Source organism: Sturnus vulgaris, chromosome 4, assembly GCF_052056855.1.
Source record: "Sturnus vulgaris isolate bStuVul1 chromosome 4, bStuVul1.hap1, whole genome shotgun sequence".
NCBI lineage: Eukaryota > Metazoa > Chordata > Aves > Passeriformes > Sturnidae > Sturnus > Sturnus vulgaris.
Window position 1 is genome coordinate 42,761,556 of NC_142246.1, and position 27,244 is coordinate 42,788,799.

Below are 27,244 nucleotides of genomic sequence, written 5' to 3' on the forward strand. Positions count from 1 at the left end.
TGCAGACCACATTTTTCTTCTTTTTCGTTCCCTGAATGTTGAAACAGGGAGCTAAAAGGATAGTCCTTTCCCTCATGGTTTGATTCTGGATCATTTAAGCTACACTGCAATTACTGAAAGCAGAAATGAAGCCAGCAAAGAAGGTTCATGTAAATTCTAGAAAGTTATGAAATCCAACTTATCCTGTTAGAGATAAACCAGAAGGAAGCTAAAGACGTCACGCCATGCATCACTCTGTTTGCTTCTTGAGTTTTCCAGGTCTTATTTTCACTGTATTCAATTTTAAGTCAGCTGCAGAAAAGACAGATTTTGTTTGTTGAACTTGAAATGCCACTGTGTTTTAAAACTAATACAATTGACAACAGAGAGACCAAACCCCAGACTAAACTACAGTAACAGCAAAGAATTTGTCATCTAAACTGTAACTATAATGCAAAACTGTTTGTAAGTTCATCCAATTCCTATTCTTATACTGAGTCTGAAAGCAGTTAACATGTTAACATGTTAATTCTGTTAGACGTGTAATTTTGTAACAATTATTTATTTCTAAATTCACAACAAATATCCTTTTGCACTCCATAAGCTGTTCAGTAGATTCTCAGTATATTATCATAGCTTTGTGGGTATAAAATTGGTTTTCATGGCTATGCACAACTTTTTGTGATCTATTAAGATGTAACTTTAGGAAGTATGGGTGGTCTGGGCTCAAATATATATATATATATATGATTTTTTGAATCTGTGCAGGAGTAGTAGATGGCCATGCTGAGCTGATTGCAGGAAGGAAGAAAAATAATTTTAAAAAAATCAGCCCGCAAAATGCATCATTTTAATCATTAGGTAACTTCAGGTGAATGGGAACTCTCCAGATGCTTTTGCTTAAGAATTCTCATATGGTAGCCTTTTAGCATTTTAAAAATAGAAAACCTGTTCTATTTAATAATTAAGGCATTTGTAAGAATGAGATTCTGTTCCTTGATGCAGTCCTTTCAATCTAGTATCTGGCACTGAATGTGTGCTTTGTGGATATTGGAAGCTCTGATCCTGGGAAATCGGAATTGGAAGCCTTTCACTTTTGTTTCTCTTAGTTTGTGGTTGCTCTTGAATGTGGTGTTAAATTTTCAGTGTCTAATACCTGCAAAAAAAAAAAAAAAATCTCCAAAGGTAATTCCCCATCATCTGTGTAATAAATTTACAGTTGTTTGCTACCTCAACAATTTAGAGAACATATGAGATACTGAAACATCAAAAACACACTGTCATGGAGACATTTGGCTTTTATTTGTGAATTTAAAAGTATGTTAAAGTTTAAGAACAAAAACATTTAAAAATTATTGCAGTAAATTACCTTTTCCCCCCAATTCTCAAGAAAATCTTTTAATTGATGTCAGCAAGCTGGGTCTGGGAAGAGGGAAATTTTGAAAGTTTATGGGTGGCTAAGTCCAAATTTTTCTGCATACTTCAATCTATAGCTGTGACAGGAAAAGAAGCTTATGTGATAAAGATATTCTTGTTAGAGAAATTAGATGTGTCCCTAACTCTGGAAGAGGAGTAATGATATTAAAAATTCTTAATCATAGAGTTTATTGCAGAGATCTGTATATTAAAATATTAGCTAATAGACTACTCAGAGGACCAGTGGCAAAGATAGAGTCCTTGAATACTTTTGGCTGCTAAAATCTTTAGATTTTTATGCAGCATAATGAATAACATTTCAGTTTAGTGTCCAGCAAGAGTTCATTCACAGCCACTGACCTTCTGGAGTAATGGTCATGAACTACTTTTTTAGATGGAAGCCACCCCAATTCAGAAACAGGTGGGTTTTGTTGGCGTTCACTTTTATACAAAGAATTGGAATCAGCAGTTGTCTTACGGTACATGAGAACAACTTATTAATAAGCTGTAAATGGACGGGTGTGGTTTGGTCTGTCCATTTATCAAATACTAATGGCATTTCATCATCCTTACAGATATTCATTAGTTGCTGGGTCTGCAGAAGGCTTAGTCTTTCCTGGAAGGCTTTAAAGCATTGGGAAAGAGATGAGTTAGGAATCCCTTAAATTCCATCTTACTATGCAAGCAGATTGACATTCAGAATGAGCCTTTTTATTTTACTTCACGGCTCAGTTATTCTTGAAAACAAACTTCTAGTTGCATGCTGAAAAAAAAAAAACAAACCAGTGATTTCTAGAGTCTGCATTTTTCTTTTAAAATGTTTGATTTAGAATCTTATGAGCTTCAGCATCCATATAGATAGCTTGGAGAAACTTGCTTTGCAGTGTTTTATTGACAAGAATTTGTCCACACTGAGTGTCAAATTACTGTGAATACTTCTGCAGTGAGGAGTGGGGCTCTCTGTCCAACTGATTGTTCAAATCCTGCTGCAGGTGTGAACAGCGTGGAAGCAGAGATATCAGCTAACAAAACCCTTGGGGGAAAAATATCACCCAGCTCATTTGGGACAGGTGTTATATGCAAGAGTCAGTGTATGTCTTTTATCAGACCAATGTCCCATCCAGCTCCATATCCTTCTTCTCATAGAAACTAAAAGCATACACCCTGGATAAGTGTTAGAACAGGGCAAATGTGAAATTTTCCCTCATGGATACTTGGTGTTTGACCATTTTCAGCTTGAGGACATCCCAGGAAAGGTAGTTTCTGCACATTTGTAACCTTGACTGGACTTTTTTTCCTGTAAAAATTGCCTAGCCCTCACCTCAGCTTTTCCCAAGTATCATTGGCCCTAATATGCTGTGGTAGTGGGTGTGTCAATCAGCTGCCTATTCCAGAAAAATAACCTTTTGCTCTCAACCTGGAGACAAAGAGAATGGTTCATCCCAAGTCCTTGTGATGTCACAGATATGCTGTAGCACCTCTCAATTTATTTCCAATACTCATTCTTTCTAGCCGCAAAGAAAAAGGCATTTGGCCAGCAGCTCTTTAATACCAAATGCTGAAAAGTGCCACTGGTGAAAATATAAAATTAAACCTGGTTTACAAAAGAAATGTAGCAGAAGAAAGTTCACATTTCATAGAATTGATAGAAGATAGTGCCCTTGCTATCAGTCTATGAGAAAAGCATTCTAATCTGTGTAAAAAGGCACTTCTTTCAGGAGGAGTAATGGATTTTTAAAATGATACTCATAAATCACAGTTCATTCAATCAGTTCTAAGCTCTTTGAGACAACTATATAAGAAACTGTACAAAATCATTAATTTCATCGGCACTTAAGTGAAATAATTCTCAGAATATTGAATTGCAAGGGATTTCTGTCATGCCTGGAGAGCTGTGGTGTATTGAGCATTGCAACAGAAGATGTGCAGATACTTCTCACCTCTTTGTACTGAACTACTCTCCTGTATAAACTTGTGTATATAATTTTATATTATATATAAATTAAATAAAAGCTGATTAAATAACTACCTTATTTAACACATACATGACCAAATATAGTAACTGTAAGCATTTACAGTAACTACTGTTGCACTCTAATGCAGAAGGCATGTTTCTGAGGACCTGTATGCTGCTGGCTATGCTTGGATATAAAATCTCTGCTGACTCCTCTGGATAAATACTTGTTAAGGGTTTTTAGGGTGGAGGCAGGAAATATGTACCAAAGTAGGTGGATTACTGATTAAGTTGTGTTATGTATAGAGTCAATTAATATTCCTGAGTCGGGCCCATTGAAATGAAATGGGATAAAGAAAGTTTTAACTAGGCTTTCTTCATGTGGGTGAACTTGACAGTACAACCCAAGCTTCATTGTAGCATCTGATAGGGAGAGTTAGCAGAACGTGTTTTAAGGGACAATACTTATGTTGCAATCTTTTTTTGTGCCTATTTCCTCACTTCCACAAGCTTCCCATTGATAACTTGGGTTACTCTCGAAGGGTCAAATCTATGGACTTTGAAATGCTTTGAAGTGCTTTGTTTAGAAGTGGGTTTTCATTTTATAACTAAAAGTACATTAGAAATGCAGCTCTAGAGTCCCTCTCTTCCTGTTGTCTGTACTAAATGAAAACAAGCATTACGTTTATGCCAGACTTTTCTAGTTCCGTTTCCTATGGGATATGACTTAAAATAAAAATCAGGATAGTCATGCCTATTTAGTTGTGCTCACAGGCTGTACTGCTTTAAGCATAAACTACTGCAAGTACTGACATTATTTGCTGTAATAAAAGCAAATGTGCTAACTTCCAGCCCTGACAGATGTCTCAATCTCCTGCACTGACCTTGTGTAAAGTGTTTATGTCTCCCGTTCCCCCTCCTTGTCCCCATCTACTTCATTCATGCAGGGAATTAGACTGTCATGCCTATGTCTGCTCCACTTCCACTGACTTGTGCCTACATCTGCTACTGGGAAAGGGGCAACAGGAAGGGCAGTTTTTAGCTAATGTCTGGCTAGACATATGCAAGACAAACAACTTGTGTATGCTCTTTTTTTAACAATTATAAACAAACACATATGGTTTAATGCAGTGTCCAAGGAACTGGATGTATCTTACCAATCAAGGAAACTGCTAGAGATGACTGTACTTCTGGTACATTACCTTCTATATGACCTTTTGTTTTCAGTTGCATAAAACCCCCAATAAATAGAATTTTATTCTACATATTCAGGTTTTCCTGCCTTGAATTTTGAGTTCATGTCCAGACATACCAGAGTAATGATTTACCAACGCCTTTTCTTCCATGTGTCCTTCTGTATTGTAACATTAATATTAGACCTATCATTTGTATGAAACTGTTTTCTTGCAGGCTGTTATCACTCACAGATATCTTGATATCTTTATCTCTGCTTCTTTACATCAGTAAGGTCACATATTTAAACACTCGGCATAGATGCATAGACATCATAATTATTTTTACTTAAGGTTATTTCACTAATAATTGCATCGCATTTTTAGGCTATTACATTTTTATTAATTAGGAAATTTTATTAATACATTTCAGTTTGGTACTTTGATCACTATGATTCTTAATTGAAATTTCTGTTGGATCAATGTGCATTTACATGGACATGGACTCAATAAAGCAGGTCTGTTATTCTCTTCTGAAAAGATTGTCTTAAGATGTTCACAAATGGAGAAGAATAATCTCTTAAAGAAAAGGATTATCCTTCTGTTAACGCTTAAGCCAGACAGGGGACTGTAAATGCATTGTATAGGTAGCGTTTTTGGTATACTACTAGAAAATACATTCATCTCAAGAATGTATCAACTCAGAGTTTAAACTTTAGAATTTGCAGTTACATTCAGGGGAAGGGAAGCAGTAACCTTAAAGCAGCAACTCAGCACTTGCTCAGTACAGTACACAAAACACTCAAAACCTGTTTTGAGAGTTTTGTGTGCTGTACTGCTGCTGCTGCTCAAGAAGACATCCAACACAACCTGATTTACAGCATTTTGAGAAATTAAATCACTGAAGGCCCTTGAGATATTTTGGAGCATGCTGTGCTTACACTTGTGGTTATTCTAGTGAGACTCTGGGGTAGTTGTTCAGCACCAGTAATACCAAGGCTTACTTGGTATTTGGAGCCCCACCAGGATCTAGTGTCCAGCTCATGGTGCAAAGGTAGGACAGGGCAAAAATTGCTCAAATTGAACATTGTCTACTTAATCGGAGCACAAGATTTGGTAATGATGGGTTTTAAAATAGACAAAACCTGGTGTTTCCTGCCTCTGCCTTGTGCTTGTATCGGTCTGTAGTAATACTATACAACAACGTCACTCCAGTTGGAGGCTGGACAAGTTGAGAGACAGTGGGGAGAACTGGGAAGGTCTTTTCAAAAAACTTTTGTTGTTCAAACATACAGGGAGCTCAAGAACATAAGCTGCAATGAAATCAGCCACAGCTTGTTCTTTGGGGAGATTTTCAGGTTCTCTGCATTTTGAAAATCCCAGCTAATTTAATGTGTGTTTGTAGGTTTCTGAGGGAGAGTGCTGTGTGCATGACACTGTAGGAGCAAGGGGAGGAAACAAACTATTACTAAACAAACTAAGTGTGACCTGCTTTCTCAGAGCACAGAATTCCTTCTTAATGTAACACATTTTAAAACAATATGTGCTGCTGTCACTAGTAACAGTAGAATAGTTATTTTCCCCAAAAGTTTAATTTGAAAATGAAGTCACAAGTTAGAAAATTATTTTTCCTTTAGTTTTAGATTTGTATAACTTTTAAAGATCGAAGAGAGAGCATTTCATTCTGGGTTTCAGAAGAAAGAAGAATGGCAACCTCCCATGTATTTGGCCCTTGTTTGTTTGCTCCCTTTTGTTATTATGAAAGTAAAATTCCATATCTGGGAATTGGCTTCTTTTCTTTTTTTCGCTGTCTTTGAGGTTGGTGTCTTTAGCAATAATTTTGGCAGGGGTACAGTTTTATAATGATTTTGCTATGATACCAGGCTGCTTTTGTGTTCTCTTTCCATTGATTAAAACAAACAAACAAACAAACTACAAGTCTCTTAGTTTTGTAATATTCAATTAAAGAAGTAATGTTTACATTTTCTTGAAACTAATAAATATTGGGGTGGGGGGGTGGGGGGGTGGGTGTTTATTTTTAAAAAATTTAATATCCACTTGTGCACGTATCTGAAAATGGGGGAAAGACCTGACAGCTGAAACAGCCTTTTTGAAAGGCTGACTGCTTTTAATTTTCAGAAATGTTTGTCTGAAGGGAGTACCCTAGCCAATATTTGAGAGTTAGACTAGATCTTGTCTTACATCTCCATAACTCTGTGGTTGTGGGTTACAAATTATCCCTCAGTTTCTAAAATTTCATTGTTGACATACCATGTTCAGAAATCACCAGGAAACACAAATGTTTTCCATGCCTATTGCATCTTATTGGAGGCCATTTATAGTGCACTTTTTGAGACTTTGATTTTATGCTATGCCATCATTCTTGCTAATTGCTTCTAATGGAAACCATGTTTTAGGCCTATGAGCATGCACTAGTCGTGATATTTTTTCCTAGAAAGTATGGATGAAAGTTAGAAACGTAGGGATTATCAGGTGCAAATCTCAGTACCTACCATCCCCAGAGGCTCCCAGTAACTACGCCTCCCCTTGCCTACCCCACATTTCTGGGAAACATATCAGAACTGCTATGCCTTCTGAAACACGTGGTCAGGCAGGTGTTTTCATAAAGTCTCTGGCTGTAGCTGGACCTCTATGCTCCATATCTATATTCAGTGTTTTCCAAGTAGACAAATTATTTACAGAGGAATGTTAGTACTTAACTGGTAATATCTAACCTAAATCTGTTTGGATGTACCATTTTTTTAGGCTGGAACACTTTGACTTATAGTCATTCATATATGAGGTTCTTTTCTTCTCTTCACTTTCCAATGAATAAATTCCCAACTTCCAGCAAAAAAAATATTAATTTGCTGGTATGTAATTTCATATTTTGTCATTCTATATTTTGTTACTTCAGTCTTCTGTATAAAGATCCTCTTGATCTCCTACATTGATAGTGCTTTCTAGTTTCAAGAATTAGTGAATATTATTGAATTTCTTATGTTCTGGGTTTTTTTCTGGTTAATTAATAGATTTAACAAACTAGTTATCAGTACAATCAACATATTCATTAATTCCCCTTTTCAAGACAACTTTTTTTGATTCCTCCTTTACCTTTTATAGAATATGATTCTTTGAGTAAAAGCTGTGCTATCCGTATTAAGTAGTATGTAAAGAAATGTGATTTCTATTGGTTTCTTTATTAAATACAGATCAGCTTTCTTCTGTGCTTAGAAAAATCTGTTATTGGAAGGATACTGAAGTACTTGGCAAATGTTTTATCTTATTTTCTGTCTTTATCCTTTGAAAGTTCTTCAAAGAGTCTATTTAAAGTCAGGCTGATAGGATTGTAGTTGCCACATTCAGTTTTTCTCCTTTTCTATAGTTCCTCCATTTGATATTTTTAAGAGAGATTGTTTTGTTAAGATCTAGAATGGTTACAGCTGCAAGCTTGCAGTTTGATTTGTCCGTTTTATATTAATTCTATGTTAGAGCCTCCCACTTTGAATGCTGTTTGAGTTTTACCTGTAAGGACCTGTTCTATCCTCACTGTAGTTATGCTGGCCACAATCACTAGTGATAGCAGAAGTGGGGAATGTCCTTCAGTTCAAGTACAATGCCCCATTTTAACAGCATGCTCTCATTTCATCTTAGTACACACATTTCTTTTTATTTTCTTCTGACCAGGAATGCCTATATTTTTTATTGTGATTAACTGAAGTCCTAGACTTTTCTCATATCCAGCCCTCCATTTTTTTGGTCTTTGTTAACTGCTCATTTGAGCATTATATATTTATCATATAAACTTTGAGATACAGGCTAACAGTTGTTCATTTCTCCGTTTAATTTAAACTTAAGGATAATTACATGGTCTGAAATATTAATTTCCAATAGCTTTGCTATTTTATTGGTTTATGAGTCTCTGAGAAGCCAAAACTTCTTATAAAGAAATGATTCCTGGTGATATTCTTTCTCAAAGAGTATAGTAATTCTCTCTGTATATCTTCATGTCTAGCCCTGGGGCCAAGGAGTCCTAGAGAAGATTCTCAGCTTTATTCCATGTGATGCTGAGGGAAAGAATCTACTGAACAGCAGAATATCCTCTGAGCATTAGCTCAACACTTTGCAGCTGTTATTATCTCATCTTCTTGCTCTGAGGACTAACCATCTATGCTTCTCTTGGCTCATGGACGTGCACACGAATTCATTCTGGTTTTTTTCATTTAATAACATAGAGGTTAACTGGGGTTGCTGGTAGAGTTCCTCCTCTGGTAGGACATTTAACTGGCTTATGTGTTAGGGATTTATTTCATTAGGCCATTCATTCTTTAAGACCCTGGAATCTGAACCTCTGCGGGGTCTCTAAGCACCTTCTGGAGACACCATAAATCTTTCAAGTGACTGTTGGAATTCAGCCCAGCTCCTCTTGGCTTCTGCACTTTCTGGCTTTTCTTCATAACAAAGCTTTTCTGACATTTTGTTCTCACGTGAACTTACGTGTCTCCAACTAAAAAATGCCACCTTCTTTCGCCTCTCTGAAAATTACTGAGATTGCCCCCTATGTTGGCTTTTCTTTCAAAGATTTTTAAACTTCTGTTTTATCTGTGCAGTGAATTTTTCTTGTTTGGGTGTACTCTGCTCTCTTCACGTCCTCCTTGTGGACAAGAGGAGAGAACTCTTTACTTTAATCAACCTCACTCAGTGAAGCAATTGTTATTCTTAATGGCCAGTCATTCTGTCTGGTTGGAGTGGTATGGTTGGAAACAGCATATATGAGAGTTAGTAAATTAAAAAACCAATACTTACAAAACAGTTTCCAAATGTCAGAGTTAATGAGTTGTTCACAGGGAGGATTCCTGGATTGTCACATTGAGTGTGGATAGTCTCATCATGCAGTACTGAAACTGCTTTTCTTGAGTGGAATTGTTAATGAAGCCTTCATAGAGCCTGAAGAGGCTGTCATCTGTTTTATTCCTCACCCTGCTTTTAAAAATTCTCTAGAAATTTCAGGATCTCTGAATATTTAGAATATCTGTAATCCCTCTTAGAATTAATATTAATTCAATTAGATAAGATACATACTATAAGCAAGAGATAGGATTTCTGATTTGGAAGAAGAAACATCTCAGTTGCATTCCTCTTTAACCTGTGGAGTTCTTAAACATGAATGTAATTCTGGTTATAAGTCAGCCTACTTTACTTTATAACTTTGCTGTTGCATTTATGAAATGGGAGAAAAGATTACACAGGTAATTAAAGTCGTGATGAAAGGTAAAATCAGTTTTAAGTTAATGAGAAAGAGGCAGACTAACAAATACAGAGATGAGACTGGAATGTTAAGGTACCATCCGGTAGTGGCTGGGAAAAAAGAGGCATTATGTCATTATCATGGCAGATAGCACCTTTTGATACCATATAAATATTGAATAATTTTTTGTCTTTAGATATCTGAATACCTTTTACCAAGTATGCAGTGCTAAGACCATTCAATATCCTTTCCATATTCTTTTGCAGCAATAAAGTACTTCAAAATCCTTCAAAATACAATAAAAATGGCATTCAATATAATACAGAACCATAGGTTGAGTTCTAGTTGTTTGACTACTCTTTTTTAAAATGTGAACTTTGAGAACACTTTTTTTGCATAGAACTCCTCTGGAATCATTCATCTCACTGGGTTAGTTCACATTCTCCTCATGTGTACAATCATTGCAGGCCTTGGAAACCATAAAGTAGTACACAGATTTAGATACTGGCAACGTGTGTATTTGTGACAGTTGCAGGGGGATTTTACATCTTCAGAGAGTTACTAAGCTGTAAGTATATTGATCACATCTAGCTGCAGCATCAATGATATAGGTGATCTTTATGTGATATATTATTCAAAACCTTAAAATACTAAAATTGATTTGGAAGAGCTCTTTAATTTAATTCTTTCAATCTGTGTGCTTTGGAGTAATTTATCAATTTTCATAAACTTGTATATGTCAACATATAACTCCAGTGCCTTTGGTCAGAAGTTCTTTTAGGTGGATTTTTTTTTATTGTCAATATAGTTTTGACATTTAGACCAGCAGCACAAAGTAAGTAGTAAGATTAGGCTGTTGTTATCTTATCTGGTTCAAATCACCAGAGATGTGACTTCTGATGGCTCTTTTATCACACTTACTCTGGTTCAGTGCTTTAGATCTTATCCTGCCTTTTCTGAGCTGAAAAATTAATACAGGCTTTCACTTAGAATGAACCTGAAACTTTTTTTTTTCTATTTCCTATTAAATATGAAGTTAATAAGGTGCTGCAGGCTGTATGAAACATTGACATCCTTTGGAAATAAAGCACACTTTTTTGATCCTTAAGGAAAGCAAAGAAGTTAATGTTTTATCTCTTTTTTCCCCCTAATATCTCGGTTGTTAATTCACTCATAAAGACAGACATCAAGCTCCCATTTTCCTTTTTCAGAAAAGGGGTGTGTGATATATGTAGGTGAAGGCTTTTCTAGTACATTAAAACACAATTAAGAAATTAAGACACAATTCAATATATGTTTTCCACAATCACAGCTGTAGAATGCTTGGAAAACATTTCTAATCTTGAAGGTGTTTTCTTAATTATTGTCATGTTAATCTGGTGAATTGCTGTAGCATGCCAGAATGTTTCCCAGGAAGCTGATTATAATAAATCAAGGACATGAAATTCATCTTGTGGAAATAAGACTTAAGAGAGGAAAGTTGAAAGAGAAAGAAAAATCATGGACTGTAAAGCAAGGTCCTCTCCCATAAAGGAGAGTTTACTGTGAAATTTCAGTTCTCTTTGTGCTCCCACCCTGTCATTGCTGTCGGTTTGTTTTCCCCAGAGGCTTCTTTAATACTGAAAGCCTGACTTAATTATCTTGAATTAATTAGTTCAATGTAAAGTGGAGAACACTGAATATCAGGGATTGACTTATGAGGGACCTGCAGGGAAGTTGTAGAAATGGGTGTAAATCGTGAAAGTCTTCAGGAGTCTTGCAGGATCAGCTTCAGGTAAAGGCAATTATTTACTTCCAAACCTAATGGCTTTGTCCAGGTGTTTACAATCTGAAGGGGGACAGTTTCAGCTGTGTGGGATATAACAGTTCAAGCAGTTAATTGCCTAATAGATTTAATTTCTGGAGGAGAAATTACTCATAAAGTCATTCCCATTCCCTAGAAATTTCATGTACTCAGCATTTAACGTGCCCCTTGCCTTCACTTGCCACTTAGCAGACTATCCTGTCACTGACCTGTTTACTACGTGTTAGTCTGTCCCTGGTTATGTGTTGTAAGCAGGAGAAATGGATTACTGGAAACTTAAACCTGTGTGTTCCAGTTAAAACTTCTGTAAGTGTAGATAGCATCCTGAATGTCCACTGATCACAAAGTTTTCCATTTTGGTAGTTGTATGCAGGGAAAACTCTTCATTAATGTCAGGTGTTTGAAAGTCTCACAAACTGTTTTGCTTTGACAATGTCTTCGTTTGAAAGTCAGGTATCTCCTAGGGAAGGCAGGAGCCTCCCTTGGAATGGAGAATGCAAACCCCCTCCCTCTGAATTAGTATAATTTTGAAATTAAGGTGCTCTCAGGCAAAGGTATGAGGCTAGGAATAGCAGTTCTTTACTAATATGTATAACAAGGCAAACAAAACAACAACAACTGTGGAATTAATAACAAACAGAACCAGGGACTCCTCTCAGCTGCAGGCACTTTCCCCCTTGGTGCAGTTACTATCACAACCAGCAGGAATGAGCAAAAATTCCCGGGGTGGTGGGCGAGATGTAATAGAAGTCCTGCGACGGTAGCTGCAGAACGTCCTGGGAAGGCAGGAGGGTGCGGGATACCGCGTGGAGAAACCCAGAGCAATACCGAAGAAACAGCGGTGGCGGGCAAGCAGCGGCCCAGCTCTGAGCAGGGCAGGGAGAAGCGAAGTTCAGGATTCCAGGGGCACACAAGCAGGTGGTGATAGGTCCCTCAGGTGCTGGTGAATTCTCCCCGCAGAAAGTGACAGCCTGGCTGTCCTTCTCCAATGCCAAAAAGCGAGAGCAAAAAGATCCGCAACTGCCCCAGCCCCCGTCCTTTACCTGCTCCTAATCTCTAAGTGTCTCTGTCCCTCCAAGAGAAACTCCCAAAAACCAGAGGACTTCCCCCTCCCCGACCGTCTCAAGTACTGAGCCATCAGTCCCCCTTAGCAACTCAATGGGAAAAAATTCCAAGATAAGGAAAGAAAAAGAAAGAAAACCCAACCCCCAACAAACAAATACAGCAGTTTTGTGAACTCTGCTTAACTAGAGTTGATGCTGCAATTAGAAATGGATGGGTTTAAGAAGTTAATAGTAGATGTCTTTGTTATCTTGTTGTTTTAATTCATTTTACTGGTATGTGAAAGGTATTGTTAAGATATTGAGATGTGGTAAGGGCATGTCCAATTTAAATTCCCCAGCTGAAGGTCATTAGGACCATGTCTTACAGTTATCCTGCTACCAGATGAAATTAATCAACTATTCTGCCACTGACAAACTTTATTAATTGATTGGAAAGGCCCTCTTACATATAAATACCAGGCTGTGGCAAGCGTCCACAGCAAAAGTTAGGGTTTTTTTAACATCTTATGGAGGTAGTACCAATATTGCCTTTTAAAATTCTGGTAGGTACTTAAAAAAATATTCAGTGAATTTTAGATATCAGAATTTTCCATAGGAATTGTGTGAAAGAGTATACTGAATTTTCCTGGTGACACTGTTGTCTGTAATAAGGGGAATAAAAAGTAATTAGCTACATTTCCTTCTCTGGTCCAGCTCTAAGCCATATTGAGCCTTATGTAAAATTTTGTCCTGTAAAGCCTAAGGTTACTGAGGCTCTTCTGCAGTTAGGCATTATTAAAGAGCAGCTTGAATGACAGTGGTTAAATCAGAATGGGAAGGGGTGTTTTTTTTCTCCCAGTCCTCTGCTTAAACTCAGAACTTAGTCTTGTGTCTTTTGTATTTTTAATTTTTTTTATCAAGGTGTCTACTATTTCTACCCTAGACCATGTGACTAGTTTGTAACTGAAGCTGTTTCAGCTTTGTACATGTGTCTTGTATGGTCTGTCTGGATAGATACTTTCCTCCCAAATTCACTTGTATAAACACGTGAGTTTGCTGCACTGTGCTTGACCCTGTGAAACTCTTCATGTTGTGAGCTGTAGCATAGTAAACTGAGAGAAAACAGACTGTGAATACTGAATGTGATGGAAAAATTTTTCCAAGTATACAAAGAGACTTTCTTTATTACATGGGATTTCTAATTGCTCATGTTAAACTTTTGTGTTATAATATTAATCAGTGCAATAGAATATTAGAAATTTTCATAGCATAAACCAGGATGACAGCTTGTTCTCTGTGCTGCTAAAAACCTTGCTCTTATAAAAAACATGCTTCTAATAATACAGCTGGCTTTTATGTTTGTCGGCAATATTTGCATTTCCATGTTTTAGCAGTCAGGAACACTTTAATAACACCAGTATGACAAATGCAGAACGCTTAGTTCTGTCATGATGCATAATTTGTGTTTGGCAGGGTTTCTCTTTTTCTAATTAATCCAATAGAAGATGCAGTTTAGGTTTCTTTCTTGTCTTTCTGTTGCAGTTGCTAAATCTCAGACAGTCCTATCCAAGCTAGAAGTCGGTCTGTTTCATTATGGTGGAGAATTGCTGACATGCATTAGCAAACTTTTCCAGGCTTCAAAGATTAGTCTATTAACTGTCAAGCTTCTTTGATTCTGTTAATGTTACTATTTTTTCTATCAAAAGGTAGATTTTTCTTCTGTGTTTCTGGACATGATGGGGGAAAAAAATCTATCTTCCAATCTATTTTTTTTCTTAAGCCCTTGAACATGTCCAGTACCTAGGACTTTGCTGAGACATTTAAAAACCTGTAATTATACGGTCACCTGGCTTGTAAATAGGAAGAAGATAACAAGGTTTAATTTTATCAGAGAAATTTTTTCTGAGGTTTTTCTACATAATAATTTTTGGTATTGTGAGTTTTTTCTCTGTGATGCTGTGATGAGTATCACTATTTTGAACAAACTTTCTGATCCTCTGCAGTCTGTCTTTAGATGCATCTATAAATGAAAAGCTGCTTAATTTCATTGTCTGAGTCCAGGAATACTTAAGAATCAAGGCTTGAATTTTTTGATAGCAGTGTATCAGCAGGAATTTAAAAACTGTGAGATTTCGTTGACAGTAATTGTCAACTTTCCAGGTATCTTTATTTCAGAAAAGGTCCACCCCAGCTGTATACATAGCCTATGTATCATACAGATAGAGTTCACCAACAATGCCTCTAAAACAAATTAAAAGCCATACGTTTTATACATTCAGGGTGACTGTGGGCAGTATTTTTTTACAGAATGAAATTTGCTTTCTTGTGGAGCTGAGCAGCTGTAGTGTGTCCAAGTGCCTTCATCTGAGGAGCTCCAGAACCAACAGGTCAGGTCCTATTGTAAAAAAAGAAACCAGCTGCCCACTTTCCTTTGTAAAACAGGATACTGACTCCTCATGGTGAAATCAGCTCTCAAAAAAGAGTGAGAAATTTAACAGTTGACTTTAATTTCTCACATTAGAAGAGAAGGCTCACATGCCTCCATGAGACTTGGGTTCTTTATTTTAGGCAGCAAGAATCCGACTGCTTGAAAATACTCTCATTCCTTCCACTTGTCTAGATATTATTCTCTGTGCTGGGGTGATGACTCTTTACATGGCTGTTTATCCTCAGCTTTGACTGTAGATGAGTAGGTGTGAGTAGACTTGTTCTCACAAGTAACTTTGTTCTGACAGCTACATAACAAATACACAAAGAAAGTCCGCTGGTCAGAACTTGAAATAAACAGTAAAAACGTACTTTTTTCTCATGCTGGCACTATATGCCAGGCAGAGGCAGTTACAGTAAAGAGGGAGTAGTGTATGCATTATCTTCTGGGACAAAAGCAGGGAGTGTAACTGCTGCCTCTTGGGAGTTGAGTGTCTTTATGGAGCAGAGCTCTGGTGCTACCTCCTTATTCAGACCCTTGGATGGGAAGCTTGGCACTGCCAGATTATATATACAAGAAGTCATTAAAGTGTAAAATGAGGCACTACTGTGTTACATTAATGACTGGAAAGGAGCACATTAAGTTTAATTTATCAAACTTGTTAACTTGTACTAGGGTTTGTTACTGTGAGAAAAAAGTTTCTATTTTTCTTAAGCACATTGAATGATACTATGAAAATGCTGCTTTTATAAACCCTCTTGGGCGATTTTCATTTAGTAGTTACGTAACTGCTTAGCTTGTTGAAATGGCCATATTGAAAAGATGTGATGAAGTATTACCTTAATAAATTTTAAGATCTCCTTTTCAACTATGTTCATACGGTTTTGAAAGTGAAGGGGTTTTTATATTTGTCATCAAGAATACTTGAACTTAACAGATAGAATTGTATAAATAGTGTTGAAAATGTGAGAATGCTCTTCCACCTCCTCAACAATTTTCAGATCTCCTTCCTGTAATGGATGTCAACAACATATTTTCTTTCAGCCCCAAATAATAGTAATTCTGTTGTTGTAGTTTCCCTCCAGTGATTCTGTTCCTTCCTTTCCTTCTCCTTGTTTATGTAACTGTGGTATCACCAAGTGGCCCTCCAACTCTCCAGAATCTGCCACTGCTGCTGAGAGCCTTCACTCTTGCACTATAGGACCTGACTGAGCCACAGCCGAACATTCTTCTCACGAAACTGCTGCTTCAGTGTTCATTGCCTTGTTGAAAAATGAAGTGCTGTAATCATCTGGAAAAATTTCATTTTGTTCAAGGACACATCTTTCTCATTCAGAAACTAGTGGTACTTTTAGTCATGGCTCTTGTAAACCTTGTATTTGACCTGCTATTTAGGCGGGGGGGTTAGTCAAAGAAGAATAAACTAAGAGATGTGCTGAGTGATTGTGACTGCTGAGCAACTGCTGTGCTGTCTTTCAGTCTTGTCAGAGCCTTCCAGGATTGAGGCTGTGGTGTGTTCCTTTATCTGCTCCATTGCAGTCAAACTTCTGAGGCCTAAAGGTGGAAGAACTTATGATCATTGTGATTAAGTCCAGCTGTGTCAGGAATGAACATCACCCCGCTAAATCCCCCTTCTTTCCTCACCCCTCCTGCAGCTGTTTTGGCTTTCTCAGTGTTTGGGAAGGATGATAAATTCTGATGAATACCAAAACAGGTAGCCTAATGTTCCGTTGGGAGATTACATTTGATATGAGTGATAGTTGAAAGGTGTTAAGGTTTTATAACAACTCTTCCACTAGAACAATTTTAGGATTGCTGGGGTTCAATCAGCTGTCCACTACATATCCAACGTCTTGGATACCTGTGAAATCATGCAGAGAGGGATGTTGGCAGTACATAAACCATTATATTTAATTTTTCCCTAGTGGTTTTGGGGAGAGGAAGAGCAGGAACATTTTGCTTTTCTACAAAGAGATTTAAAACCAGCTCACCACAAGCCCAGTGACCCCTGCAAGATGTTTATGGTAGTAACATCCTCAGCTGGGAGGAATCCCACTTCTTTGCCGCTCCTGAATAGACTTGGAGGCAATTCTTGTCAAGTATCTTGGCTTCCTCAGGATCTGGGAGTTTACAGACAGTAAGTAAATAGGGGAGCTGAATAAATGGATAGCCAAATGTGGTATGCTTCAAAGGAGAGAGATCCTTCTCAAAAGATTTTTAAAAGGGAATATGACATAAATTTCCCCCCTCGTTTTTCAGTTAAATTTACTCTTATCTTACAAACCCAGATTCTTAGGAACCGCTTTGTAGCATGTTACTAATGAAGAGTCTTATACCTTCTTAGCCTTCATGAATGGGAATGGGTGCCTTGGACATGTTACTGCTGCTTCATTTGTCACAGTACACACTGTGAAAGAAACTAGTCCTTTTCGCAGCCAAGTGAAAAACAGAACAGCCCAAAACTGTATAGATAGTGAAACCTCTGTACTAAAAATGGGTTCCTTTGTGGTTGGTGCTGATACACTCTGACAGGAACTTGTCCTGTCAGAGGAGAGAAGGGGTTTCATTTTGCCAGGGCTGGCTGTTTGAGGCTTTTATGGGAACCAAATGTATGTTAAGGAAGTATGTGAGTTTCCTGCAGAATTAATAAGGTCTCATTAGACTTGTTTACATTAAAATGTCAGAATGCAGTTGTTCACATGACATCTGGCTGCGCATAAAATGACTGCTGTGTGACCTTTCAAATTTGATAAAAGTAGTATGTGACTGTGGACAGGTTAACCCAATAGACAGAATAATTATAGTTACTTTACTGAGTGATTAAAGCTCTAAAAAGAGGGTGAGTAAATATGTTTAGCTATAACCCAGCCAAAAAAAATAAGGACCAAGACCTCAACAGTAGCTGAGATTTATGGGATTCTGACACACTGTAAAAATGGGCGAACTATAAACTAGCTTAAAATTAATTCAACATTTGTAATTTTGCATCTATATTATAACCGTATTTGTGTTGTTAAGCATGTTAAGGTGAGAGCTGCTACAGCCTCATACAGAGACTATGTCCATGTAATGACCTGCTTTTGCATGCAACAGAGAAGATCTAGTACTCTTCATATTTTAAAGTGGTGTAGAAAAATGCTGTTTCACCTCAGAACTTTGTCTTGGCACTAAGTAAGCAGGTTTTGCTGATTTCCACTGATTCAAAGTTCAAAACTTGAACTTGTAAATCCTTGTTATCTGCAAATCAGCAAAAACTGCTTACTTTCCCAACTGCTGTCGGTAACACATGTGAAGATGAGAAGCTTTTAAAAATTGTTAGTGTGTCTATCCATAACCAATAGTCCCATGAATGAAGCCAGACGATCTTTGGAGTTAGCATAATTCCTCAAATAATGCAGTGGAGAAGCATTTAAAGTAAAATAGACAGACATAGTACATGCATGCTCACCACAATATTTGTTAACTAAAAGCTGTGACTTTCTACTCTTGATCTTTTGAGTTATGTCATTTGCTGTCATGTAGGCATTGATTTTTGCATTAATGAATTTGATTTCAAGCTGAGATCTCTCTGACAGACCTGCTTATATGATAGGCAGGTATTAATTAAGGATTTAATTCTTTTGTTAAGATCTGTTGTAATTTTACTTGTTTGAAGAGACTGTTTCACTGTATTTTGCAGCAAGAGACATTTCTCTCTTCTGTCATGGAATTATCCCATTCACTGTTGTTTTACCTGTCTTTGCTTTTGATTTCAGTTTTACAGTGGGAATTTTTATATTTAATGCATTAATAGTACAGTCTGTTTAATTCCTAAAAGGTATCTTTTTTCCTTGTGGCATTCAATATTTTGGTTTTGGCAGCCTGAGCTGTGGGCAGGGCTCTTTGTAGTGTTATCATCAATAGGAGCAGTCATGCTGGAAGCACTGGGCTGTCATAAATCTGCAGTCCAAAACCTCTGATCAATCATTCAAGGCTTCCTGTAATTTTTCTTTATCCCTTTATTTATTTTGCAAAACATTGTCAATATTTATTGGTAATTTCTTTTTATTGTCTTTGGCTATGCTATCTCAGTGTGCAAGTGTCAGATAAATACATGCCAGCATGACTTTGCTCACATTTTATCACTACTTGCCACATACAGAGTGATGTTATTTTCTATACTGGATATACTATGAGCCTTAATAAAGGCACAAAGTCTGCATTCGTTTGCCTTTGAATGCCAAGGTGATGACATTATAAAGCCAATGGTAATTTTTCTGAAATTTCCCAGTCCATGGCTGGAATATTAAGAAATAATGAAATGCCTTGCATGGGGAAATATTATTTAAGGAGGGCAAATATGCCATGATGCAATTTGCTTTGAACTTTGTATTAGATCTATTTTTACTATTTTCATAATGAAAAAGAAATTGTGTAAGATTTTTTCATTTGTGAAAATTCTCAGTTTAAGAACTTTAAATCAAACACTGAAGATGTATTTCTGTAACTACAGGAGTCATTTAGACTGGAGGGAAACTAGAGCAAATAGTAATTTTTCATCAGATTGTAGATTAGATGGCAGTACAGAAAGGAGGCACTTGCAGTGTAGAAAATAATGCTGAGAAAGAGATCTTTTTCTGTGTGCTGGCCAGCATAAAGGACTTTTCTTTTGTCTGGAGCCCACAGGTGGTGACAGTGGAATTGGTTTCAAAATGTGTTTAGTGCAGTCATGGGCAGTTCAAACTAGTCCCTCAGGATTTCATGCAGTAATAGAGAATACTGCCTGTGCTGGGACAGTGATTTTTTGCATACATTTTGCAAATGACTTTGCATGCCACTGTGATAATGTTATTAAAATCCTGAATTCCTTGTGCTGCAGAATAGTGGAATTCACAATGCTGCCATTTTTAAAAAAACTTTATAGAATCTGTAATTTTGTTTTCCAATTTTATTTCTCTAGTATACTTTCATATTAATTTCATAGTGGAATTTCAGAACTACCTTCCTGCCTTTTCTTAGAACTGGGGAAAAAAGCCCCCAGCTGTAACTGCATTTTTCTTCTATCCTGTCTGATGGTTTTACCAAGTGTCTTAATTTTTTTCTTCAGAGAGTTTCTTCAGTTTTTTTTCTGTTCTTTACTTGGTCTCATCCTATCCATCCTTTGCCTTCTTTCATGTTATATACTTTAAGAGATATTGGCCTGTGGCCATATATTTACAAAACAAATATGAACTCGAATTTGCTCTTGGGATTTTAAGTTTGCTTTTTGCGAAGCTGTACATCTTCCTGGAAAAGCCATAGGAAAGCAAGAATAATGCATAATGCTGGTATTGGTGTATTTACATGAAAACTCATTCTTTTTCCCTTTAGTTGTTTCATTTCTTTAGACACCAAAAGATTGGAATGGAATTTGTCCTTTTATTTGCTTAATTTGCTCCATTATTTAAAGTTATCTTTCTCATGTAATTAGATTAGGTTCCTAAACTTACTTTTTCTTTTGAACCTTTTTTTTTTTTTTCTTTTGCCTGCTGGTGGCTGAGGTGGAGGAATCGCAGTGACTTCGGGGAAAGTATTTTTTTGGCTCTGAAATTATCTTGGAAATTGATGTTCTTTGCTATGAATGGGTGAATTACTCTAATTTGCGGAAGAGGATCTTCAAGGAATCAGAAAAGAGACTTTTACGTTGTGGGTGGTGAAAAGCCAGATGGTGTAGCCAGTAGGGTATTATTATTGAGGGCAGCTTTAGCACAAAGAACTGTACCACTTGGCACCCATGATGTGTACCTGCTTCTTTCTCTTAAAGCTAGAGAACTGGATTTCTGTCACTATCTCGTTTTCCTGGAGTTTTGTGCTGATTTTTCCCTTTGCTCCTTTTCTACTACTGTAATTCAATATCACAGCACTGTTTTATAGTACTCAGCCCATGAGTTGATATTGCCGTAGGTTGTATTCATTATCACTAATCGTAGTAATCCAAATCTTGTTCTGTCCTGCAAAGTATGACTAAGTAGCTCCTGGTTTTGAAGCATTTAATAGCTTTTTTAATTATGCCTATTGAAGATGCCTGTAGAACCAAATGGAAATGAAGTAAGTACTTCTTCACAGAAAAATAAATGGTGAATAGCCACAGGATTTAGTAGAGGATCAGTTTACAGTTCCAACGTTTTGAACCTACAGAAGTAGACCAAATCCTGCAGGGGAGAGGGCGGCAGGAAATGAGACCATGATGTTGGCATTAGACAAGTGATAGAAGAATCAGACGATGATGGAAGAGTCGTTTAAGGATTAAATTATGCATAACCCATGAATCTATCTCCTTTGACTTCACTGAAATATATATATGTAATCAACTTCCATTCACTATAATTTTGTGTTCCTAGCACAGCAACACACAAAAGACACTGCCTTGCCTTAATTTAACAGATTGGATTTTATATAATAGAGAAGTAGTGGTAGTGCATGTCTGAAGCAGTGCTTTTATTTTCCTGATATTTTTCTCCTGATAATGACAGTCTTTTGTGAGTAAAGAATATTACACTACTTATGGACAGTTTTCAGAGACAGAAAAAACATTTTCAATTGTCATTCAGTAATGGCAATACTGCCATACAGTAATGGCAAAAAAGCAGAAAATAAATGTAAATTTCACTGTTCCATCTTATGGTGCCTTTGGAAATTGCCTCTCTGGCAGATGGAGAATGTATTATAACATCAAAGAAAGTTTTGCCCCATAATGAGAACATGGAGTTTCATTTTTGTTGTGTATTTTTTCTAAAAATCTCTTTGCCTTGCTTACTTTTACTTGCTTATTTTTGAGCATATTGCACAGCCTAGTGGATAATTATTATAATCAAGTATTTGGCAAGAATTCCCTGCTTTGTAGTTCCGTTTCTTTCTTTGATGTAGGCTATTTATAAGTGTGTGTTAATGGTAAAGTAGTTCTACCAAGAATTATTTAAGACAGCTCACTGTTTATGAGATTTGGCTGTTACTGTTATGGTCACCACATTTAAGTATGTCTAGATCCATTCTTCACTCGCTTCAAAACACTCATTTTATATCATCCTGTTGCAGCACAGCCAGTCTGTAGGTGGACAAGATAAATCTGGCTATAACATAACCCAATTTGGTTACCTGGTTTGTTCTAGAAAAAAAGAACAAGTCCTTGGGTGAGAAATAATAGGATAGATTTAAACTCAAACAGGGACCTCTGTTCAATCCAGAATGCAGACATATTGCTGGTCAGGGAGATGGGCAATATCGAGACTCTGTCTAAGCCCAGGAATTTTGAACCCCATATAAAAGATGGTTCGGCACAATAAGCCAGGCTATTTGTTGCATGATCCTCAGTGAATCCTGTCGTGTGTTAGTCTCCAACCTACGACCTCACATAACATCACCCCACCTGTGCTCCCAGTGCATGTGACGTGCATGACATTACCCGATGTGTGTTCAGGCTGAGGCATTGGGTTACTGATGTGAAAGCATCTCAAATGATAGTTGTAAATTGTAATGGAGCACAGAGCATGGTGGCTATGTGGAGATCATGTTTCTGTTTCCGGTCCCAAAAAAACTGCATCTGCATTTACAGTACCTGACCATTAAAGTGCTCAGGCTTCTTTAATTCTCCAAGTGTGCATGTGTAGAACTGGTGGGCTAAATGGAGTATGCTTACTTTGTGATAGAGCAGTTGCTTTGCCAGTAAGCCCCATCACTATCATCAAAATTAATTCTTTCAAAAGCTTCTGAATTGTATTTTGTAATATTTTGTAGAAAGAATTGCATTTTAAAATACTATTCTCTTGTGTTTAGTTTTTCTGTGAAGACTACTTTTTTTCACTTTTAGGTTTCACCTCTCTTCGGAAAGTAGTTCTTTGGTAGTAGCACATGTTTATATTCATGATGCTTTGTTTTGATTTTTTTTTTCTCTCTGTGGAACTGACTTTTTCAAAATGTCAAGTTTTCATTTCAACTTTTTCATTTGAGACAGTGGATGTCTTCCAACTATGACCCTTTCCCTGCCATCACTTTTCTGCTGGAGTTAATTTGAGCTACAGAGGTGCTGGGCTGGCTTTAGACCTCATGAGTTGTTCCATAATTCCTTAATGTCAGTTTTTATTCTTTAGCCTTTCTATGAGTTGATTTCCATGCAGCTCCATGCACCATTACTGCATCCTACCTTTCACTTAGCACACTGAAGGCTTCAAGTGCTACAGTAAATGGTGTATTTTCAAATTTGAAACAGCTGCCAACTAAGCAAGCTCTATACTTTGTGGTGAAGTGAGTCTAAATATTAGAAGTTGTTCTGAAGGTATGCCACACACTGGTGCCTGTTGATGCCAGATCCAACAGTAATAAAGGTAGACCAACCAATTCCATCTTCCTTCTTGATGGAGGACTCAGGGTCAACTGAGAGTAGCTCAGTTAGTCAGAGCATGGTGCTGATGACACCAAGGTCATGGGTATAACCCCTGTATGGGCCATTCATTTAGGAGCTGGGCTCGATTTTTGCGGGTTCCTTCCAACACAGAATATTCTGTGATGGTTGAGGTCACTCCTTTAAGAGATCACCTTGTGACTTTTCAACTTTAATGCCTAAGTGATCATTAGCAGCAATTAGTTATTCATTAATTATTCATTAGTTATTCATTCCTGCAGGCAAAAGGGACCTTACTGCAATCCGTGTGGACAAAAACCTGGATGGATGTCAAGTGTTAGTAGATCATTATTTGGAAAAGTATCTTTACTGGTACTGTTCCATCATTTTTCTAGGACAATGCTGGCTCCATACTTTTTAAGGAGATGGATATTTTAGTGCTGTATGATGAGACTCTGCAGATACATTAGCCCAGCTTCCCAACACAAGCTGTGACTTGTGTCAAATGTTTCCTGTTGGTCAGAAAATGAGCAAAGCGACACTAAGTAAAGGAATTATTAAATAATTGAATATTTCAGTGTAGATATTAGGAGCTTTTCACTCCTTGTCTAACAACATAAAATACTTCATTAAATTGAAAAGGCATAAATTAAAAAAAATATGAGAACATTCTTCCTGGGATGAAAATTTGTAGTTGTGACTTTTCTTGGCAAGGGTTTTCTTTGGAGAAAAGTTGGACATTTATGGATTTAACACAAGTAAAGACAGTTCATTTAGAAGAGTTTAAAGAAATAATGAAACTCTGACATTTGGTTACTAGCCTTTTTAACTGTTATACTTACATTGAGCACTTCATGGTAGAGGAGAAGAAAGGAGAGAGGAAGAGAGTAGTTTTGTTGACTGTGTGGCTCTTACATCTTGCTCTTCAGATCTTCAAACTCTGCACTGACCATTTTCCAGTAACCGGGACCTGCGCTAAAAGTTCAGTTGCTCTGTTCTAGTCTGGAAGTTTTAGATCTTCATAATGTTCCTTCAAAAGCTACAGATTCACTTGGGAAGGAAGGGGGGGAAATGAGATTGTAAAGTGGCGAGACAAACTAGAGGAAACAATCTCTGGTTCTGTGTAGTAGAATGAGATCTTGAGAATAAAATATGCTGGTGTATTTACAAGAAAAGTGGAAACCAGTGGTGCAAAGTGGAAAGAGCACACACTGTAGCCCAGATATTCCCATCTCTCTTCTGTGATCTCTCCAGGGCCCCTTGTGTGGATGAAATACAATAGCTCTGTTGTGAAACTTTACTTGCTGTAATTCCCATTTCTGTTGCTTCGCAGGAGCTAGGTGTCAGCAAGAAACTGTTTAAAAAGTTAAATTAAAAGATTGTTGCTATGTGTTTGCTGTATAGCTGCTGGTGAGGGAGAGCTGTCACTCTGAGGAGGTATGGGAAAGGACAGGACCAGGGCTAGGGATGAAATGACATGGCAGTGGTTGGGAAAAACAAGCCACTTTATTCGCCATATGGTGAAAAGTTCCAATAAAGGCAGCTGAGAATAACTAACATCATGAACAAGTACCAAAAATATGCATGAAAGACGGAAGCCATTTGAGAGCAGAATCTTGTTATTCAGCAGTTTCCTATTCTAATGTGTCTTTTTAACTTCTCCAGAAAATGGAGGAACATTACACAGCAATGGAAATTTAAAGGCTACAAATTTAGCACCTAGATATGACAAAACTTCAGGGATTCTTCTGGTTTAATCAGAATATCTGGTCTGTTTATAGTTTAAATACCATGGTTCAAATAGTCTCATCCATTAGTTTGAGAAAAAAGTAATGAGGAAATAGGGAATGGGTTGTCTAAAAGCAGCACATGTGATAAAGTGATTTGGTATTAGAGACATACTGTCTGAATATTCAAGGAGGCCACAATCCTCCCAAAAATTATGGATGTATAAATTCTGTATATGCCAAGTTAGACATACACTTCTTTTTGGAGTTGCTATGTTTCTAATTTTTGTCTCTGAAGAGCAGATACTGAAGAATTTCTCTTCTTGCCAGCACCGTCTCGTTCTTCTGATCCCTGAAGCTGAAATTCATTCCGGTTAACTGTTTTGATCATTGAAGGGGCTAAATCCAAAATGTTCAGAACCAGTTCCCAGAAGAGAATATTTCCTTTTCCTAAGAGAAAACAAAAGGCTTTGGAGAATTCTGGAGCTGAGAAAATGGACCTAGCAATCTGATTTTCATCATCTGCCACTTCAAAACAGCTGACTTCTGCTGTGCAAGAAGAATAGGAACAGTATAGGACTTCAGTGTCCTATTTGGAGGAGAATTCCTTGTCTAATGAAAGGGATGCTTGTGTCTGTAACACTGATGTGGCCAGTTGTTGGGGGTTGGTTTTTCCTTTCCTCTTGGCCTGTGGAATTTTTTTCCATATGCATGCTAAGAAGCACTGATGGCTAGGTCCTTGAGATGGTGCGGGTGGTGGGGGCAAGGAACCTCCCTGGTTTTTTTGAGAGTTTCTCTTGGAGGGGGGGGCAGAGAGGCACACCTCGAGATTAGAGGCAGGTAAAAGGAGGATGGGGGGCAGTTGTTCGCTCTCGCTCACTCTTGGCTTTGGAGGAGGAAGGTCGCTGTTACCACTGCCATCCCAATGCCAGGAGCTGTTTTCTTCTCCTCCCGTTGAGCCCCGCACTTCAGGTCTGCTAGGACGTCCTCCTGCGTTCAGTTCGCTGTTTGCAAATGTCCTGCTTCTCCTCCATCCCTTCCCATCTGGGACACAGCCGCCATCACCCCAGCACCTCTGCAGCCTCGTGGGGTTCATCATACCTGCCCTGTCCTTCAGGAGCCTGGCAGCGCCTACTGCCATCAGTGACAGCAACTGCACCAAAGGGGAAAGTGCCTGCAGCTGAGATGGCTGGAACTGGGTTACTGTTCTGTTTGTTATTAATTCCATAGCTGTTGTTTTGTTTGCCTTGTTACTACTAAAGAACTGCTATTCCTATCCCCATATCTTTGCCTGAGAGTCCCTTAATTTCAAAATTATACTAATTCAGAGGGAGAGGATTTGCTTTCTCCATTTCAAGGGAAGACCCTGCTTTCCCTAGCAGACACTTGTCTTTCAAACTGGACACAAATTTATACCATCAGCCCCTCTCATTTCCTTCTCAGAACTGAATCTATCTGTTATTTTTACGAATTAAAAATTGCTGCTAGTACACAGTGTGCTTTTCTTAAATGTTACACTGTGAAACTTAGTCGCTCTCTGTGCTTGTGTATGTGCTTGAACTATTCCCTCATATGATGTTCCTGTAGTTATGGGGTGTATTTTGTAAAGGTCTTAAGGTTTTGTCAGATACTGGATCATGCTATTTAAGTACTCTGAACTCATGAACAAAGGATGAATGTAGCAATTGGAGTTTGTAATGATGGTGGGAGTGGGGGCTGTCCACTTGTGCTGCAGGTTTGTGACCTTTTCTCTTTGGCCCTGTTAGTTGGTTCAGGAATCTTCTGGCCTAGAAGCTTTTGTAACTTTGCATTTCTGTGGGATGTGTGCAGCTCAGCAGGACAGTCTGCTCCTCAGTTCTCACCTGAGGGAGGTGCATCCCTCACAGTGATAAATGAAATATTTGTCACTCAGTGCACAGTTTGGATGTGTATGCTGACTTGTGCACGTATAACATGCTGGTCTTGTGTCCACCATGCAGTTGGGTTTGTGTGTAGAGGCTGTATGAACAGAGAGTGATTTTAGAAGTAAAGGTGCATCTCATGATTTCGTTCAGACAGGTAGCCTGGTCTGAAAAGGATATAGAGTACTTCTGGCCCCTTAATTCTGAATGATATAG

At 37.7% G+C, this 27,244-nt stretch overlaps 1 protein-coding gene across 1 annotated transcript in view; it reads left to right on the forward strand.

Moving 5' to 3' along the window:
- Positions 1-27,244, forward strand: part of DCHS2 (dachsous cadherin-related 2) — a 109,276-nt gene that overhangs the window by 7,136 nt on the left and 74,896 nt on the right. The gene's annotated exons all lie outside the window — the stretch shown is intronic.